Here is a 20,881-nt window from a genome sequence, read left to right on the forward strand (position 1 = left end):
AGAACATTTAATATTTCGGTGTAAGTTGTTTGCTGTTTGTTGGGTAGCAAACAGTAAATGAAAGGTATGTTAGAATTATGGTATAAACTGTGGATGGAATACAGTTGATAAAAAGGTTTTGGGCAGGGTTTAAATGTTCCATCCATCATCCATTGGGGACACTGTTGGATTTTTCGTAAATTACTTGCAGTTGCAAACATAATTATTCTGTTTGTACTGCTTTCATTATCAAAAAGAATAAATTTATCTTTATTGTGTGTGATGGCCATTTCTGGTGAAATAATAATTTCCTCAAAACTTGTTGGGTTGGGTTGGGTTGTGCTAGTGAGTCGTTTAGTGCGTGCAATTGTGCGTTTCAGGGAGTCAATAGAGGGTAGTTGACCTGAAGCATGGGCTGGGACTTTTACCAGTTCTTCTTTAAGGATTTGTGTGGTTGGTTTGTCACTTTGTGTGCTAGCACTTTTAATACTTTCTAAAGCATCTCTAATTTCAATTTCTGTGACATTTGGGGGATGATTGTGTTCCCTAGTAAATAGCACATTAGTTTCCTCAGTAGTGGCCCTCCCATAACATTTGTTGGAGTAATATTTGGTACACTTCCAAAAAACCTTTCTACCACTTTGTCTTTCCTGATTATACACATAACCCATGTAGCATAATAGTAATTTATTTTTCTGAGACATGACAAATTCTGCACCTTCAGTCATTTTGATTTACTTGTTCTAGGAAAGAGTAGAAAGAAACAAAATCAGAACACATTTTTTTACTTTTGTGGTGCTAACATCATTATTGATGCATTTATACTTACAGTTAATCAAAGTAGTAGTCACAGAAGTAGAAATGTCTTTTAAAGGATGTTCTTGTATGTATGTCTTTATTTGCTATTGGTATGAAAATATAGAAAAGCAACGTTAATGTTTACACATAACAAACGTATTTCCTACTCAAAAGCAGTTGTCATTTTTGCTTACTAGTGCATTTGATGTAAACATTACATATACTTACTTGTTTAAATAGTAGAGTAGTAGTAATTGCTGGAGTACATCAAGTTAGTACAGGTCTGATCTGTAGAGTAGATAGAAGAAATAAAAGCAAAATATTATAATTTTTATATTGAACCGTTTGGAAATGGAACAGATTTAAAAGTATACTAACTTCTAAATATGTCGTTTTCTTTGTTGTAGGTAGAATAGCTGTATGATGTATTCAGAATATCTGTAGAGGAAATATAAAATAGATAACATGTTGTTAAGAACATAGTCTGTGTTATTTTCGGCAGTTTTTGAGAAATGACAAGTATACTTACATTTTTTACAAGGGTATTCTTGTATATTGGTATATTTTGTGTTGGATGTTTTCATATGATATGTAGAATAGATGTATGATGTTTTCAGAATATCTGTAGAGGCAATTCAAAATATATAACATGGTGTTAAGAATATAGTTAGCGTTTTTTGTGCCCACTTTTAGACAAATTACAATTATACTTACATTTTTCCGAAGGGTACTCTTGTGTTTTGGTATAGTTGATGTTGGATCTTTCAAATGATCTATAGGGAAGATGTAAAAAGCAAGATATGTTGATTCGAAATGTGCAATAATGAAATTGGCTGTTTTATAACAAACACATCTATACTTACATGTGTAATTAGTGTAGTTTTATCCTTTTTGCTGTAGAAATAGGACAATCTCAGTATATCTGTAAAGATAATGTTTTTAAAAATTAAATACTCTTGTAAATTAGTGTTTAAAAACAGCAGTTGGTGTATAACAGAGCATTATTATATACTTACTATCTGATTTTGCACGTGAAGAAATATGACCATGTAATAGGAATTGTGTTGGAGTAGTTTCTATCAGAAAAGTAGGAAGAGATGAAAATAAAATAAGTGTAAGACTTAGGAGATGTAAGGAAAATAGTGCACTTCTAATTTAGATTTCTACAAAAATGCTGTGTTACTTACTTGATTAATTAGCTAGTGAGCTGGATCTTTAAAGATGTTTATTCTGCAACAAAATCTTCAGAGTGTTGGCATCTACTTTCCAGAGAGGTAGCAGCAACAAATGGTAGAATGCATGTATCCCTTTTATAGTATATGTGTTATGTGTGCTTTGATTTGATTGGTTGTAGGATGTAAGGAAGCATTGTATAGGCTAGTTTGAATTTTTTTTAGTTAATTGGAGTGTTTGTTGATGTGAGAATGGTGGTATGTGGTGATTCCCGCATTAAAGCAGGTTCGTGTTTAAATGAAATATATTTTTATGTGAAAATAAGTAATGAAAATGTTAGTTAAATGCAAAGAATATGTAGAAAATGATAAAATGCATGTAATAGAATGTATAGCAACTGTGGATTAATAGTAATTTTATGTAAGTAACAGGTATTATATGTGAAATGTATTTTGTATAGAGAAATGACTTTTATTGATGATAAAGATGGTATTTTAGAAATGAAAGTGTACAAACATGAACTCGATATTTTTTTTTTAACGATATTTTGGTAGTCTATATTTTTGTAGTCGATATTTTTGTAGTGTTAGGGCTAATTTCATGTCCAACGATATATTTGTAGTCGATATTTATTGAAGCGATATTTATGTATTCGATATAGTTAGTACTCGATATTTTTTACTCGATATTTTTGTAATTTGTGTAATAAGTATAGAAAGTCGATATTTTTGTCGTCGATAATTTTTCAACGATATTTTGGTAAGTCGATAATGTGACCGTCGATAATATTTCAGTGATCCCTTTCGGTGTTCACAGAAGGCATTTAGGAGTCCTAGGGCCCGATTCACAGAATGAACTTAAGACTCAATCCTAAACTTAGTACTATTTTGGTATTCACAGAATGCACTTACTGCTTTTGGTATTCACAGAAGTTAGGATTTTGTCTTAAGTCTGTCTTAAGTTTGTCTTAAGACAAAATCCTAACTTCTGTGAATGCCAAAAGTAGTAAGTGCAATCTGTGAATACCAAAACAGTAGTAAGTTTAGGATTGAGTCTTAAGTTCATTCTGTGAATCGGGCCCGAGGTATATATTGTTTACCTTATTTACTTAATATATAAACAACAGTACAAATTGACTGCATCCTCAGTGTGTGTGGCCAGCTTTCTTTTTGACATCAATCCAACCCTGTACAACGCCACTGTGCACATTTTATTAGAAAAACCTTTATTACTCCACAGGAGCCATTGTTTCCTCACAAACTTACTTACACAGGCTCCCCATGAGTAGGGTTCCCTTGTCCTTTGTTCCCAGCCACCATGTAGAGTTCCATAAGGCCGGCCCTGTGCCAAATTCCATCACCTCGGTTTTATCGGTAATTATCTTAAGATAGTTACAACTCATCCAGCTCATGATATGGGTCATGCAGGCATGGAATTTAACAGCACTGGAATCATACTGTGTGGCTACGGAGATGACAATCTGTGAGTCATCTGCAAAAATAACAGTTGATGGACAGAATGCAGAACAATGTCATACATTTTTTTTTTTTATGTTCTTATATAGCGCTCGAATCACTGGGGAGGTATCTCGGCGCTTGCCTTGGGAACCCGTCCTGGCTTTTCCCTGTGAGATAGCCCCTACAGGGCATCCCCAAGGTTAAAGCCAGGCATCCCGCCACGGGGGGCCGTTGTGGAGATTAAGCAAGCTTAATGCCCAGAGTTGCAGAGTGTGAACCCATGATTAGGTCAGGCACCGAAGCGAGAACTATCGAGTCCGTGGACATTTGAGCTCAAGACCCTGCCGCGTCGGGAATTGAACCCTGGTCCCGGATCTGACCTCTGCTTCAGGGTCTGCCTGCTCTAACCAGTGAGCCACACTTCTCCACTCTGTACATTCACCCCAGTACAGAGATCTGGGCCTAAAACCATCATTTTTTTGCACTCCACCCCACCCCAGTTCAGACATGGCCATATGCAAATCAGCCTTGACCCTGTGCCTAATGGGAACAGTCCAGCCCGAACTGCCAAGTCATGTCTTTCCTGGACCGGAATCAAGCATCCTAGGACCGGTTTCTGGCTATCAGCCGTCTTCAGCCAGGATAGCTTGACTCCAGTGGTGTGGAGAGCATGGGACTCACGTCTGAGCATACCCATCCCACTCGGGGTGACAAATGCAAAAATAACAGTTGATGGACATCTGTGGGTCATCAGCATAAAAAACTAACGAGAAACATAGAGGCATATGAGCACGGGCCGGAGTTAAAATTATCGCTGCTTTAACGTCCGTTTTCGGATGAAAAGCAGCGATAATTTTAATGCCCTATTAGCAAGGAAACGCTAAAGCGTGAATCCATGCTTCTTCGCCTTTCCCATAACGCCCAGCTTTGCATCTCTAATGAGATGCAAAGTGGGCGTTCTTCCCCAAGATAACGGGAGAAATGTTGCTAAGCGACATTTCTCCTATTATCAAGCCTCACACAAAGAAGCATAGCGACAAGAAAAGTAGCGATAACATCTGTTATCGCTACTTTCCTTATGCCTGCTTTGAAACTGACTTAGCCATGATATCCTATGGAAGGTAAATATCATGGCTAAGTATGTGTAGTCCTATGAGCAAGCTATCGCCAAAAGTTATGTGATTATCGCTAAATTTCCAGCGATAATCGCACAGTTGGCAGCTTGCACTCAAAATGTTATCGCTTTGGAGATAAATGTTGCTGGTAGCACGCTATCTCCGCGATAATATTCAGAGTTGGCCGGCCATAATTATCCTAGCGCTTAGAGCGCTTAGCGATAATTATCGCCGGCCCTTGCTGTTATGCCCCATACTCTTTTATAAGTGCAGCAAGTGAAGTAACGTATACATTAAACAGTGTGGGTGATAGTGCAGACCCCTACGGCACACCACATGGTATGCAAAAAGCTTTGGATTGCATATTATCCCAATGTATGACTTGCTGCCTAGAGGCCAGGAAAGAAGAGAGTAGGGACAGAACCAGTTCCCCAATCCACATGGCCCTCAGACACCTTACGAACACCGTGTGATTCACGGTGTCAAATGCAGCCAAGAGGTCTAAAAGAATGAGGATGGCTCTGCCCCCTCCATCCTCCTGTCTGCGAATTTCCTGCGTTGCCATGGTCAGGGCGGTCTCGTTCGAGTGACATGACCCGAGCCATGCTGGCTGGAATCTAGACAGTTGTTAGTGTCTAGATATCGCATTATCTCTTGATTTATCGCCTTCTTGAGTATTTTTGCAGTGACTGGCAGACAGGAGATGGGGCGATAGTTCTTCATGTGCGTGGGGTCTAGAGTAAGTTTTTTTTTAAATGGGTCTTATGCAGGCTGTTTTCCATGCCGATGGGTATATTCCCGAATCAAGCACTTGGTTTAAGAGAGAGGTTAAATATGTACTAATCGGCCCGGAGATCAAGTGTAGGATTGTTGGCGGACACGGGTCATACGGGGATCCAGATTTGATGGAGAGAAATATTTTATTCACTTCTATTGAGGTGAGGGTGCTAAAACTTGCGAATCGGCTGTGAGGTGCTGTTTCCTCCAGTGCCAGATTTGGGTCATTTTCAGCGGACTGCCTGTCTACTAGTCTGCTGTCTAGGCTTAAGAAAGAGATGCTTGGTGTCTTGCATGTCCTCCTGTGCGCCACCCACCAGCTCTGCTCAATGAGGAGCATAGGGCCATGCCAGACGTCACAAATGGGGCGGAGCACTAGCATATGTGTCAGTAGCAGGGACGCCTGGCAGTGAAGTTGTGGTCAGAGTTAGTGCAACACTTAGTCCAAGGCCACTGGAATTATATGATTATGCGGCCGCAGCGTTTTTCATATAATTATAGATTTGCCACATAATCCATCGTCTACTGCATAGTATGCAGATTTCAACAAAAATAGTTTTGAGCTCAGACGGTTCAAAAGTTATTGAAAACATAGCGACTGGTGTTGCTGCTCAGTGGAAGATCCTTTGTAAAGGTTGACTGGTCATGATTCTGTCACTTATGCATGTGTTTAGGTGTGAAAGTGGTACTAATGAGTTGCAACTAATGCCCAGACAGTGTTAACACGTTTGGAAATGTCAAAATAATGAAGTGATATTTTTTCAAAATGTACTCTATATTTTGCCTTGGCTTGCCACATAATTTATTGAACCCTGCTCCATAATTTGGGCCTATTCTGCTGCATAATTCCAGTGGCCCCGACTAAGGCCACTGAAAATAGCTGATTTACGGCCTGCATGAAAAAATGACCCCAAAAGGGGGCCATATGCCAATAGTGTCCTCAAAAGCCCTTGTTAGGGAAAAACCAATCAAACAAGAACATTTTATTTGCATAGGGCTCTGCAGATGTGTACAGCATGATTGTTTGTGCTGCTCTCAACAAGGCAGCTTTTATAGTCTGTATATGTCATAAATATGATGCCGGCTGACTAAAATATGGGGCAGATTAAGTGAACATGAGCTACTGCTACAACACTGAATCAGTGAACACATTTTTACAATCAATCAATCAATCAATCAATCAATCAGTGGTTTGTAGAGTGCTCTACTGACCCATGAGGGTCTCAAGGCGCTGGGGTGGCGAGGGGGGAAGCAGCTCCGGGTTAGTCGAAGAGCCAGGTCTTGAGGTCCTTCCTGAACGTGTGGAGGGTAGGGGAGCATCTGATGTTGACCAAGAGCTCGTTCCAGGTCTTGGCTGCAATGTAGGAGAAAGCTCTCCCGCACGTTCTGCTTCTGTGGATGTGGGGGACCTCTGCAAGGGTGAGGTCAGCGGAGCGGAGGTTCCTCTTGGGTGTATGGAAACTTACTCGGTTGTTGAGGTATTTGGGTCCGATGTTGTTGAGGGATTTGTAGGCGTGGGTGAGGAGATTGTAGGTGACCCTCTTCTCTATGGGGAGCCAGTGGAGGTTTGGCAGGTGTTGGGTCATATGTTTGTGGCGCGGTGTCCCTAGGACGAGCCTGGTGGCAGGGTTTTAGATTGTTTGGAGCTTGCGTGAAAGAGTTTTGTTGATTCCGGCATAGAGGGCGTTGCCGTAGTATAGTCTGCTGGTGATGAGTGCATGGGTGATGGTCTTTCTGCAGTCGTGGGGGGGTCCATTTGAAAGTCTTACAGAGAATGCGGAGGCAGTTGAAGCTGGTGGAGGAGACGGCGTTGATTTGGCGGTTCATGGAGAGGGATGAGTCGAGGATTATGCCGAAGTTCTGAGCATGGTCTGTCGGGGTGGGTGGGCTCCCAAGGGCCACCAGGTGCTGTCCCAGGCGGAGGGGCAGGGGCCGAGGATGAGAACCTCGGTCTTCTCAGAGTTGAGCTTTAGACAGATGTCCCTCATCCAGGCTGCTACGTTTCTCATTTCTCCTGGAATCTGAGTCCAGTGATTTCTGGGTTCTTGGTGAGGAAGAGGATGAGTTGGGTGTCGTCAGCGTAGGAGACGATGCTAAGCCCATGGTGTTGGACGATGGCGGCCATGTAGATGTTGAAGAGCGTCAGACTTAGTTAAGATCCTTGGGGTACTCCGCAGACAATGTCAGTAGGGTTGTAGAGGAAGGGGGGAGTCTTACCCTCTGTGTTCTGCTGGAGAGGTCGGATCGGATTCAGTCGAGGACAGATCCCTGTATTCCTGCATTGTGGAGCCAGGCGGTTAGTGTGCGATGTGAGACGGTGTCGAAGGCTGCGGAGAGGTCTAAGAGGATGAGGGCTGCGATGTGTCCCTGATCGAGCAGCTTGCGGATGTCGTCAGCGGCAGCGAGGAGGGCGGTCTCGGTGCTGTGGTTGCTGCGGAAACCAGACTGGGAAGTGTCCAGAATGCAGTTTTCTTCAATGTAGGTGGTCAGCTGGGCGTTCCCGAGTCTTTCAGTGATTTATTTTTTTATTTTTTTATTTTTTTATTGTGTCCTCATAAATGCCACCAGTAGATATTAGCTCTAAATGGGCTTGCTCCAGGCCACTGACACAAACCGATCTTTCCTGCCCTTGACTTTGTGCGTATGCGCGCAGCGTGAGCGCGCCGGAGGCTCGCCAGAGGCAAGCCCATCTGTGCCCATCAGTGACCAGACGGGACCCGGGGCCACGACCCCTGGTTCTCGCATTGTATATACTAGAGGTGAGCTTGAGTCTCTGGACTCCAGAAATATTGCTATTAGCCCAGAATGTGCTGCCATACTTGTGCGGGAGGGACCCCTTACTGCCCCTACTCCCCAGTCTGGTCGGAAGGCTATGGGTCAGGCCCGAGGCTTACGCTATGGCCTACTCAGTACACGCTCCCTGCAATGACATAATTTAGAGGTTTTTACCCTTCTAGAAGAAGGAGAATTAGACCTTTTGGGACTTACCGAGACATGGTTAGAGGACTCCTCTACGCCGGATCTCGTTGCCTCCTTACCATCTGACTTTTCAGCACTTTTTTATAATAGAACAGGAGCTAAGAGGGGGGGAGGTGTTGCCCTCCTTTATGACTCACGTCTATTGGTTGAAAGGTTCTTGACGGAAAATGTAGCGGGTGCGGAAGTGATGGGTGTCAAGTTGCAATTAGGGACTGACTGTCTGGTGATTCTGTTAGTCTATCGCCCTCCGTGGACCTCGCCTGAATTCCCTGATTTGTTCATAAGACTGGCCCAGGACATCCGTTCAAGATATGATAAGGTAGTGATAATGGGTGACCTCAACTACCATTGGGAGAAGGTCCCGAAAGATGGTCAGGCGTTACAGATCGAGGAGGCGTTAACCTCATTGGATCTGGCCCAACAAGTAAGAGGTTCAACACATGTCAAGGGACACACCCTGGACTTGGTGTGGACGACAGTTCCTGTTCAGGACATGGCCACGGCCCAGCCATGCGTATGGTCCGATCACCATTTGGTGAGAGGCAAGTTACTGGTGGACAGACAGAGAACAACAACTAAAGGAGGGTGGAAGGCAGTCAGGAAGTGGAACAAGATTGATGGTGATAAAATGATACATCTACTTCGCACCAAACCCCTTCCCAACAATCGCCCCATAACCCAGAGGTCCTTTGTGGGGCACTCATGGATAAACTCCAGAAGGCCACAGACAAAGTTGCACCAATCTGTAGGGTGAACCCTATGGACAGGAAACGAGGGGCCCCATGGTATAACGATTCACTCAGAGCACAGAAACGTGGGTTACGTAAACTGGAAAGAACATGGCGCAAAAATTACAGTCCTGATTCTCGGAGCAGCTACATACTGTCTCTCGCTAGTTATAAGCAAGCGATTATAGCTAGGAAGTCCGAGTTTTACGAGGAGAGGATTTCTACTGCTACGAACCCACAGAAAGAAGTCTTCCGAGTCCTTACGGAGCTCAGGAAGAACAAGGAACAGTCTCCGGACTTTAGTCAGGAGGATTGTCAGAAATTCCAGGACTTCTTCACCAACAAAATCATCGATTTGGTCACTGAAATTACGGCAACCTCGCAAATTGACTGTCCACCGGTGGCTATTCCAGCTAGAATGCCAGTCACAACTTTGCTCTCTAATCTACCCTTGATTACAAAGGATAGTTTAGTTTCTCTCATGGGACGGGTCAAGTCTGGCTCAAGGTTGGATCCATGTCCACCTGAAGTGTTTAAACTCGCACTCCTGGGCATAGAGGAAGATGTGCTGAGTCTCTTGAACCTCTCTCTACAGACTGGTCAAGTGCCCTCCTCTTTTAAGGAAGCCCGTCTGATTCCTTTGCTAAAAAAACCGGGGGCAGACGCAAAATGTCTGAAAAACTTCAGACTAATTTCCCAGTTACCATTCCTGGCGAAGGTTCTGGAGCAGCATGTCCTTACCACTCTTTCAGAACACCTGGAAAGCAACACGCTGTTAGAGCCGAATCAAGCAGGCTTCCGTGCGAATCACAGCACGGAGCTGGTTATGCTGTCAATCGTAGATGAGCTTAGGAACAGAGCAGACAAGAAAATCCCGGGGGCCCTGGTGCTGCTGGACCTCTCCGCGGCATTTGATACCGTGTGTCATGAACAACTACTGTCGCGGATGAGGGATTTCGGCATTCAGGGCACAGCACTGGCATGGTTCACATCCTCCCTTCAAGGGAGGATGCAGAGAGTGCAATTAGGTGACATGCTTTCTACCGCAACCTCGATCACTTGCGGAGTCCCACAAGGGTCTGCTCTGTCACCCCTATTGTTCAACATATATCTACAGCCTTTGATTCGAATGCTTAATCAAATGGACTGCCAGGTATATAACTACGCAGATGACACTCAGATCATCATCCAGTTGGAGGATAGCCAGAATGCTTTTGCTAGACTGCAAAACATTCTGAGAAGTACAGCTAACTGGATGTCCGGCAACTCCCTAAAAATCAACCCGGACAAAACCGAGGTGTTGCCGATTACCATCGCTGGCAACCCTTGGTGTGATCGTTTCTGGCCCGGGGAGTTGGGCATGCCTCCGGAACTGGCGGAGGTGGTTAAGAGCCTGGGCATCCAGGTGGACAGTAAGCTGTCCATGAAAAAGCAAGTCCCAGCTGTGGTGGGCAGCTGTGTCGGCCTCCTTCGACAACTCAGGAAAGTTTCCTCGCTGCGCTCTTTTTCCACTCTAAAGAGTGCGGTCTCTGCAATGATTTTAGCCAGGTTAGACTATGGCAATTCACTGTACATAGGACTTCCACAGGGTCTTCTAAACAGAATGCAGACGGTCATGAATGATGCTGCTAGGCTCATTTTTAAGAAACCGAGGAGTACCCAGGCATCCCCCCTCCTGCGGGAACTCCACGGGTTGCCAGTTAGGCAGAGGCTAATGTTCAAAGGGCTCTGCATTGTCCACAAAGCTCTTCATGGCAGGGCACCCACCTATTTGAAATCTCGCCTGACCCTCTATAAACCAGGGAGGGTGCTTAGATCCGCTGATTCCATCTATCTTGTTCAGCCACGCTGTAGACTGACAACTGTGGGTGGGCGTGCTTTTTCACATACTCTGCCAGCTACGTGGAATAAATTACCGCTGGAACTTCGCAATGAAAAGAAACTAATGCCCTTCCGCAAGAAATTAAAAACTGTGCTTTTCCAGCAAGCGTCGGGTGGCCGCCAATTGTAATCTGATGCATCCTTTCTATTGTCTAGCTGATCCTAACAAAGCGCTTAGAGACCCCTGGGTTTTAGTGCGCTATATAAATCACAATAAATAAATAAATAAATAAATAGCCAATGGAGATTGCCCAGAGGTAGGTCGTTTCCCGTCCTACTCCCTATCACGATGTTACTTGCCACTTAGGGAGGACGGGACCACTTACCTCTGGCATAGTCATTGGACTTTTGTTGTTATTTCTCACACCATGCTTTTAAAACAGACCAGATCTTAGCGGAATTTTCTCCTCCACACAACATGTCCAACCTGCTCACCGCCATGATATTTCTAAGACAGTCTACAAATTTGGGGGGGTGATCCGATTTCCACTCTTTACAGATCTCCCTCCTGGCAATGACAACCACATAAAAGATAAACTGTGATGTACAACTATTTATATCATAATCATGAGGGAGTCCAAAAAGAACTAGTCTAGGAGTGCATGTAATTGGTGATGACAGTACCTCTTCTAGAAAACCACACACCTGTCTCCAGTAGTTAACAATTTCAGGGCATCCGACGAACATATGACCGTCATCTGCTGCTTGAAACCTGCATCTTGGGCATGAATATTTTTCTGTTGCAATTTTTGAGAGTTTCGTCGGAGTCCAATAAGCCCTATATGCTGTGAACAGGTGGTTTCTTCTCAAGTTTGATGGTTTTATAATTTTTTGAGAAAGTGTGAAGGAGTCTGTCCAGACTTTTAGTTTATCACCTGGGATCTGTACCGTGGAAGTGTCCCATAACTTAGTGATTTCAGCCTCTAAGTTATCTTTAGTTCCCACCAATGTTCTATACCATACAGCTACCTCACCTTTCCATCCCTTCTCCCTGCTTATTGATTCAAGAATAGGACTCTCCTCTTCGGTGGTCCAGTTTTGGCTACCCCACCAAGCAGATTGCTGGTACAATTTAAATCTCCTGATGGTACCATCTGTTAGGCTTGATAGGGTTTCCCAGCTTAATAGTGTTGTGCCATTATACAGATCCCCCCATTTTATGAGGCCAGCTTTTCTCAACGGAAGAGCAAGTTGGTCCATTAAGCATTCTGGAGTACCGGGGGAGTCCCAAATTGGGGCTTGAGGATGATAATAAGGGATATTTAGGATTCTTCGTATCGATTGCCAATTATCTAAGGCTGTCCGTAGGAGCTTTAGACAAATTTTTTTTAAGAACTTCTGATCTCCAAATTTAAAAAGAAAAAAGTCTGCACTGTGTGGAATGTCTGGTAACATAGCCTGAAAAAGTCTGCCATGCGAGGAAGAGTCCAACTTATTGGCTAAGAGTCTAAAGTTTTTAAACTGAAAGGCGTAGCAGTAAAAAAGTAAATCTGGGAGCGCCAACCCACCGAGTTTCAGTCCCCTTCTCAATTTCTTCCAGGCTATTCTGGGCGACTTAGTAGCCCATATGAAAGAGCCAATCCTCCCTTGCAAATTAGAGATATCCTTTTTGTTAAAGGTCAAGGGAATGGAATTAAATAGAAAGGTAACCTTTGGCAGGATTATCATTTTGACCAGGTTCACGCTACCATAGATGTTTAAAGGTAGGGTGTTCCATCTGGTCAAAAGCTTTCTGACTTCCTTAACAACTATTGACCAACTGGTCTTAGGAATTTCTTCCAGATTATGGGTAAAATGAATCCCCAGGTATCTAATTTTGGATTTTGCATCTGGGATCGGGGTAGGATTGTTCCAGCTCATTATATCCGCTTTATCTTTGTTAATGCTGTACCTCGATACTATACCAAAATCTTCGGCCAATTCAAATAGCCTGGGGATTGCCTCCTCTGGGTTAGACGTATAAAGAAGGAGGTCATCAGCATAAAGAGCTGTCTTAAGCACTAGGTCTCCCATTATGAATGGTTTAATTACTAGATCTTGTCTCAGAGAGCAGACGAAAGGCTCAATATAAATATCAAAAAGGAGGGGGGATAGAGGACAATCCTGCCTTGTTCCTCTAGAAATATTCAGCCATTCAGATAGACTACCATTGACCAAAACTTTAGCCCTGGGATCCCTATATAGTGTTTTAGGGCCTAGATGTAGGTAATAGCAATTTACCGAATGGTAAATACCGAATTTTACAGATTCAGTATTCACTATTCGGTAATTGCTATGTAGGTAAAATATTCGGTAAAAATACAGAATCTGTAAGATTCGGTAATTACCGATTCTGTAATTACAGAATCGGTATTTGCTATTGATTCCTATGGGCCTTAAAGCCCATAGGAATCAATGGCAAATACCGATTCTGTAATTACAGAATCGGTAAAATTACCGATTTTGCAAGGGTGACAGGGTGTCACTTTGACACCCTGTTGCACCCCTGTTTCTGGCTTGTGTGCCATGTGACACACAGACATTCCCTTAGGGCATGTCTGTGTGCCACATGGCACAGGTGTACATGCACAGATGTGCATGTACACTGGAATTCGTTATTTACCATGGAATAGTATTCCATGGTAAATAACGATTCGGTAAGGGCTGTGGCACTGATTACAGTGCCACCTACATCTTGATTTACAGAATCGGTAAATTTACCGATTCGGTATTTTACCGATTCAGTATATTTACCGAATCGGTAAATATACCGATTCTGTAAATAAAACGCCCCCTACATCTCAAAATCCAAATACCAGTCGGAAACGGCCGAAATCGGCCGTTTCCGACCGGTATTAAGGCTCCTACATCTGGCCCTTAATTCCTTTAATAAATATCTCTGGAAAACCAAATTTTGTCATTGTCTTCCATAAAAAAAGCCAGTTAACTTGATCAAACGCCTTTCGGGCATCGATTGCCACGATAGTAAGCGGCGTCTTCTTCTCAGTTGCTATATCTATCGCTCCAATAACTTGGAATGTCAGTTCATTTAATTGGCGGCCAGGTATAAACCCCCTCTGATCGGGGTGAATTATAGACTTAATTGTTTTAGCTAATCTGGATGCAAGTATACCGGAATAGATTTTTGAGTCCGAATTTAGGAGCGAAATCGGTCGATACGACTCTATCTTTTTCGGGTCTTTGTTTGGCTTAACTATCAGGGAAATTGTGGCATCTGACATTGAGGTTGGGGTTCGCTCTCCCTGCATGAATATTTTATTAAAGAGTCTCAGTAGTGGGACTAAGATTTCTTCCATATTATCTTTATAAACTTCAGTCGGCAACCCATCAGGGCCAGAGGCCTTATTTCTAGCCATCTTTTTCAGTTGTGACCTTATCTCTCCCTCCGTAATCTCAGTGACTAGAAATGCTTTATCCGAGTCACTCAGCTGGGGCAACTTCTCTTAAAGCCCACCAATTATCCAGCTCTTCCAACCCCCAACTGTTCTTCTCCTGATATAATTCCTCATAAAAGGCTCTAGCCTCTCTTTTAATCTCTATTTCTTCTACTAGAGGCAATCCAGTGCCACGCTGTGTTAAAATATTGATATTATTTCTGCTCCTCTCTGTCCTTGACTTCCAGGCTAACAAGGAACCACATTTCTCACCATACTCAAAGTTACGAAGCTTACTTACTTCCCACTTATCTTTGATTGTCTTATCAGCTCGAGCTCTAAAGTCTGTTTGTAATTCTAGTAATTCCCTTTCAAGACTGGGAATACTAGCTCTGTCTTCGGAAGCAGCGAGCTGTAATTGTTGTTCCTTTATTTTAATTAGGTTAAGATCTTTATTATCTCTTTCTTTTTTAAGCTTCCTATTTAAAATCATATGTGAGCCATAAATTCCTCTTAGGTAAGACTTAAGTGTGTCCCATATAATTTGATCTGAAGCCGTATTTTCATTAAACATGAAGAATTCCAGCAGACTATCCTTAATTTTGTTTTTGATCTCATCTTTCAACAAGATGGTCCTATCGAGTGTCCACCTGTATTCTGAGGGGCTACTTTTATAGGTTATTTTTAGCTCGACCACCGAATGATCTGACAGTCCAACTGGAATGTATGAAATTGAAGCAATATTGGCTAAAAATGATTGATCTAACAGAAAAAAGTCTATTCTAGAGAATTGACTATACTTTTTGCTATAAAAAGAATACTCTCTGAGATTGCCGTGTTTGACTCTCCACGCATCTTGTAGTGTGAAATCTTTCATGATATTTTTTAAAGCTAAAAGGGCTTTATTTGGAGGATTATATTTAGCTTTAGAGGTGCGGTCCAGTTGTGGGTCCAGTAAGATGTTAAAATCACCTCCTAATATGACTGGGGGAGTGTGTTGTAACATGTATTTTTCAAGCTTTTGAAGAAAACAAGCATTATCTTCAATGGGACCATAATACACCCCACACAAAAGTTTAGGGCCACCGATCGAAATAGCTGCAGCCAACCATCTTCCTGACTGATCAGTACCCCAGTCATGAATCCTGATCCCTTTGTGAGCTCACACCACCATGGCTACCCCTCTAGTAGAACCAGTTTGTTTAGAGCAAAAAAATTCCTGAACCCAGTTAAATCTTACAAATATTTTCTTACACTCTTCTGCTTCCAGATGGGTGTCTTGCAAAAGGTTTATACAAGCTTCAGAATTTTTCAAGAATTCACAAACACTTTGTTGTTTCTTCCGACTCCCTAAGCCATTCAAGTTCCAGGAAAGGATTTTACTACTAGGTGTCATATTTAAAGCCATTATGTGATATTACTACACCTATAACCAGTTGTGGCCTGTGTTTATTTTTAAGTTTAAAAGCGTGATAGCTTATGGCAAATGAGGACATTTTTATTTGTTTCTTCCCTTCCCCCCTGTTAACCCTCCCCACCCACCCCCCGAGGAACCCAACCCTCCTGTTTGGCGTAAGTACGCCTTAGGAGGCCCTGTACCGTCAACATACCATCTTAAGTGAAACTAGACATCAGTCTTTTCTCCCATATCCCTTTCTTTTTTTTTATTTCTTTTTTTTCTAAAGATTCCCTCTTTATTAATTTCTATTCCTTATATATATAATTCTTTTTTTAAAAAAAACATTTCTTGATTAGGTGAATCCCCCCCTCTTATTTTTTTCTTATATCTATCATCCAATCTCTGGGAAGCACAATTTTCACAAAGGGTTTGCTACTCTCTCATTTTAGATAATAAATCGTCAACTTCTTCTGGTAAATGACAGGTGAACATCTTATTATTCCACATTATTTTGAGCAGAGCTGGGAACTTCATTTGGACCTGAGCCCTCATTGAGCGTAATTCTGGCATTCTTGAACCCAGCTCCCATTGTCTTTGAGCGGTCTTTCCCCCTATATCAGATCTTATTTGGTAGGGGTTGGCACGGTAATGCAAAGAGGTACGTGCCAAGCATCAACTAAGAATTAGCTCTTTAACACTGTATGTTTGGAAATAGACCAAAATCTTCCTAGGTGCTTTACGATCCGGATGCAACCTAAAAGGGTCTCTATGCACTCGCTGGATCTCGTTTTCTAAGTCAATATATAGTCGATCCTTTAATATGTCTTCCCGAAGTAATCTGCACACAAACCCCTTTATATCCTCCACTTCTACCCCTTCAGAAATTTTGAGAATCCTGAGGTTGTTGCGCCGACTCTGCATTTCTAGTCTTTCCAAGTCCATTGTTATGGTCCGATTCTGTGCTGGCTTCTATATCTTTAGAATATCCTTTCGAAGTTTCTGAAAGTGCAGTGACTTTACTCTCCAGGACACTAGTCCTAGCATTGATTCCCTCTAGTTTAGCCTCTAAAACATCAAATCTGTCATGCAGTCCCCTTTGATTTCTCTCTGAGATCTCAAACCTGCCCAGAAGATCTTCTCTCAGTGCTTGAAATAAAGAGCCAAGTCTGTCTCTCTCATTTTCCATCTCAGTTGGTCTATCTGTGCCTTTAGGTTGAGGGACCGAACTATATGTGTCGTGGGCTGGAAGGGGAAGAGATTGAATTTCGGTACAATCAACTAGAGAGGCTGAAGAGGGAGAAATTACAGTGGAGTTCAATAATGCAAGATTTATTGGTAAAGGGGGGTGGGGTAGAATTCAATGGAGCCTCTGCGCCTGAGTCTAAATTTTGCTCAGGGCTGATCTGTGCTACTACCTCCGGTTCCCCCTCATTAGGAGTTAGCTCTAATGCAGCGTACTTGTTACTCAAGGGTAGTATGGGATGAAATGAAGGAGTAGGTGCTTTTTCAGACCAGGCGGTTTGAGCTGCTTCAGCTGCTTTAGAGCCTACGCTAACTTCTGCTTTATTTATAGCGCCCTCCTTGGAGTTCACAGCTTGCTCCATGATTTTCAAGTAGCTTTTAAGTGAAGGAGTTGCTCTTGGCGCTTGTATTTGTTTTATCGCTTTAGCTGACCTTCCCCTTCTAGCTCCACCTTTCTTATTGTGTTTATACGGAGAGATGGGTATCGGGCTCCCTCTTTCAACAGTATCAGTGGAGTTCCAGACCCCTTGTTTCCTCAGGTCTTGCTTTGACCTTAACTGGTATCTGCTCCTTACTTCTCCAGCTTTATCTCCTGTTCTTTCTTTGACAGTATTATCCTGCTTCGGAGGGTAATCAACAGAGGCTGCCCCCTCTATACCACTGCCAACCTTAACGCCTCTAGTTTTCTTGTCACAAACCTTTTGACAATCTGTTTTGTGATTATCTGCCTCCATGCAGTCCACCCCTCCAGGAACCACCTTACCCGTATTCCACGCTGTATAGGACCCCCGGCATACCAGAGCTCTCACTCGAACAAGAAGCGCCTCTCTGGAACGAAGCCACAGACTCCTACGGCTAACTCGGGGCTTTCTTTGGTCGTATTTCGCCTCAACGAACTGACTACGACCGTTGGTTGGCTTCCGCAACTCGCTGCTCTCGCTGCTCGGGATTCGGCTCAGCTGTTCCGTCTCTGCCTCCCTCACGTATCGGCGCTCGTACATTTCACAGGGTCCTAGCGCTCTCGTGTTCTCCTCTCCGAAACTTCCAGCCTCCAACCTCCAAGCAACAAAACAAGAGAAAACTTAATGGCGCATGAGGTAAATCAATTGAAAAGTATTCATCTGTCCTCACCGCTTATTTAGACGCAGTCCTCCTTAAGTACTGGGAGAAAAAGACCAGCCGAAACATTATTCAGGGTGTTTTCAGAGTGCAGGACCTCGCAGCAGCCGTTAGCCTGCCGCCGCCATGTTCCTCCACTTGGATGTCCAGCCATTCTTTCAGTGACTTTGGCTGAGTATGGGAGGAGAGAGATAGGCCGGTAGTTCTTCAGGTCAGTAGAGTCGGCTGTTGGTTTCTTGGGGAGGGCTTTTACCTCTGCGTGTTTCCAGTCGTCAGGGCAGGTGCCGGATGTGAGGGAGGAATTGATGGTAAGCCCTAGCTCGGGAGTGATGGCAGTGGTGCCCTGTGGAAGATGTGAGGGGTCGGTTGGGGCCCCTGAGTGTGTCTTCTTCATGGTTGAGGAGATGAGCTCAACAGACGCGGTGGCCCAGAAGGTGATGGTCAGCTTCTCTGTGGTGGTGGGTGGTGTGGTGCTGTCTTCTGCAGGCTCGCTGAAATTGTCTTAGAAGGCCTGGATCTTCATGTGGAAGTAGGCGCTGAGTTTGTCGCAGAGTTCCTGGGAGGGTGTGATGTCTGTGGCTTCGCAGGAATGTCTTGCGAACTGCTGAATGACGTTGAACAACTCGTTCGTGTTGGATGCGTTAGTCTTGACTTTGTCACTGATGAAGGTTCTTTTGGTGTCCTTTATACGCTGGTGGTAGTCCTTCATGGTGATCCTGTGGTTGTTTCGTGCTTCCGTGGTTTTCTGGTTCCGCAAGGTTTTCTCCAGACGTCTGCAGGTGCGTCCGGCCAATTGGAGTTCGGTGGTGAACCAGGCAGCCATTGGTGGGCGCTACTTGGTGGGGTGTTGGAGAGGTGCCAGCTTGTTGGCGCAGCAGGAGACCCAGTGATGGAATTCCCTGGCTGCGGAGTTGGTGTCTGTTGAGGCCTTGGGGTGGTTTTGGAGGAGGGTGGAGGTCAGGTGTTCCTGGGTCAACTTACTCCAGTTCCGTTGAGGCGGGCGTGGGGTGAGTTTGGGTGCGGTGGTGGTGTTGAAAGGTAAATGGACGCAATGGTGGTCCGTGAAGATGGGATCGAGGGTGTGCCCTGCCTTGTGGGTGGGAGTGATGACGAGCTGTTTCAGTTCTAGGTTGGCGAGGTTCTCGAGGAGAGAGGTGGAATCAGGATCCTGGCTGTTCTCGAGGTGGAAGTTCAGCTCCCCGAGCAGGATGTATTCAGTGGAGGTGATGGCGTGGGGTGCGGCGAGCTCGGCGATGGTGGTTGCCGGTTGGGCGTGGGGTCCTGGTTGTCTGTAGATGAGTGTACCATGTAGTGTGGTCCTGGGGCTGGTCTGGATCTGGAAATGGAGGTGTTCCGTGTTGGAGTGTGGGTCGCCAGTGCTGGATGTGGAGAGTCGGAGGGGGGTCTTGTGTGCGATGGCGAGTCCTACTCCCGGGCAGTCCTTTCTCTGGACCTTGTAGCCATCATGGATAGCTGTAGCAATGTCGGGCCGTAGGTGGCATTGGTGCAGGTTTCTGTGAAGAAGACGACATTGTGCGAGAGGGTGTCGATCAGGTCCCAGATCTCTACGGCGTGTCGATGTAGGGAGCGCACGTTGAAAAGGATGCAGTTCAGGGTTTCCATGGGTCGTCCAGTAGGTGGTTCTTCGGTGGCTGTGGGAGTCGTGTCAACTGTGAAAGTACTTCGCAGTGTCCGCAAGAAAACTGTCCGTGGGTAGTGCTGGGTGAGGATCTGCACTCTGCGTGGCCTCCGAGGTTGAGGGTGATGAGGCTGGCTGAGTGGTAGCGGTAGTGGCCAGGAGAACCAGGGTTGCTGGCGCTGGTCACAGGCGGGTCCTGAACGGGCTTGCCTTAGGCATGCCTTTGGAGCACAAGCGGCGCGACCGCACAGCGGTCGCCATTATGTAGGGGAGGACTAGCAAACCTTCAAAATACTGGTTTGTAAACACTTGCAACCCCAACGAGCGTCGCACAGTGCACAGGCATAGATGAATATTTTATGCGCACTGTAAATTTAGGTCTCTCCGAGCTGCCTACAAATTTGCAACCTCCTGCACATAAAAAACCAAGGCCCAAGTGACTTAAACCACAAAACTGCACTGCTGATAGGACGTCTGAAACCACAAGGGCACAGCGTGTCCTGCTGGCAACCTGCTGCCAGGGAAGGAAGCAGGGGTTCAATGGTGCCGCCAACAGCTTATTGTTCTGAACTTCAAAAATCAGGTAGACATTGTTAAAGAATTCACAAACCTTTTATTGTATACCGTGACTATTTCTGTAAGGAATCAAATGGAGGGCGTACGCCTTAAATGATGTCACAACCGTGTGACTATGTGTCTTTATTTATGAAAAACCATTTCTACAACAATCGCTTACACAGGAACATGGCTTTATGCCAGAATGATTGCATAGAAAAAACATGAGGATTCATCTGCAACATTTGAAAATGACACCTAGAACGATTGGCGTGCTTCATAAAAGGTAAAGAAATACCAATATCCAGTTAAAGAAGCCAGGTTAAAGGGGTCTCTTCCGTGCTCGCCCTCCGGCTCCTCCCTGGGAACCCTTGTGTCGGCCCCCCAGGCCTCCTCTCTGCAGCCCGAGGGAGCCCTGGGTCCCGTGGAAGCCCATGGTGAATTCCTGCAAGGTGATGGCCCCGTCGCGGTCGGTGTCCAGCCGTTGGAAGACGGCCTCTGCGTCCTCCGGGCTGACGCGCAACTCTGCGCACAGCGACTGAAAGTCCTCTCGCTCCAGGCGCCCCGAGTGGTTTGCGTCACAGGGAAGGAAGAGAGCGCGGAGCCGGGACACCTCGCTCTGGGTGGCCTACGCCATTGGCCAGGCTCAAAAAACAAAAAGTAAAC

This window comes from Lissotriton vulgaris, chromosome 1_2 (assembly GCF_964263255.1).
Source record: "Lissotriton vulgaris chromosome 1_2, aLisVul1.2, whole genome shotgun sequence".
Taxonomy (NCBI): domain Eukaryota; kingdom Metazoa; phylum Chordata; class Amphibia; order Caudata; family Salamandridae; genus Lissotriton; species Lissotriton vulgaris.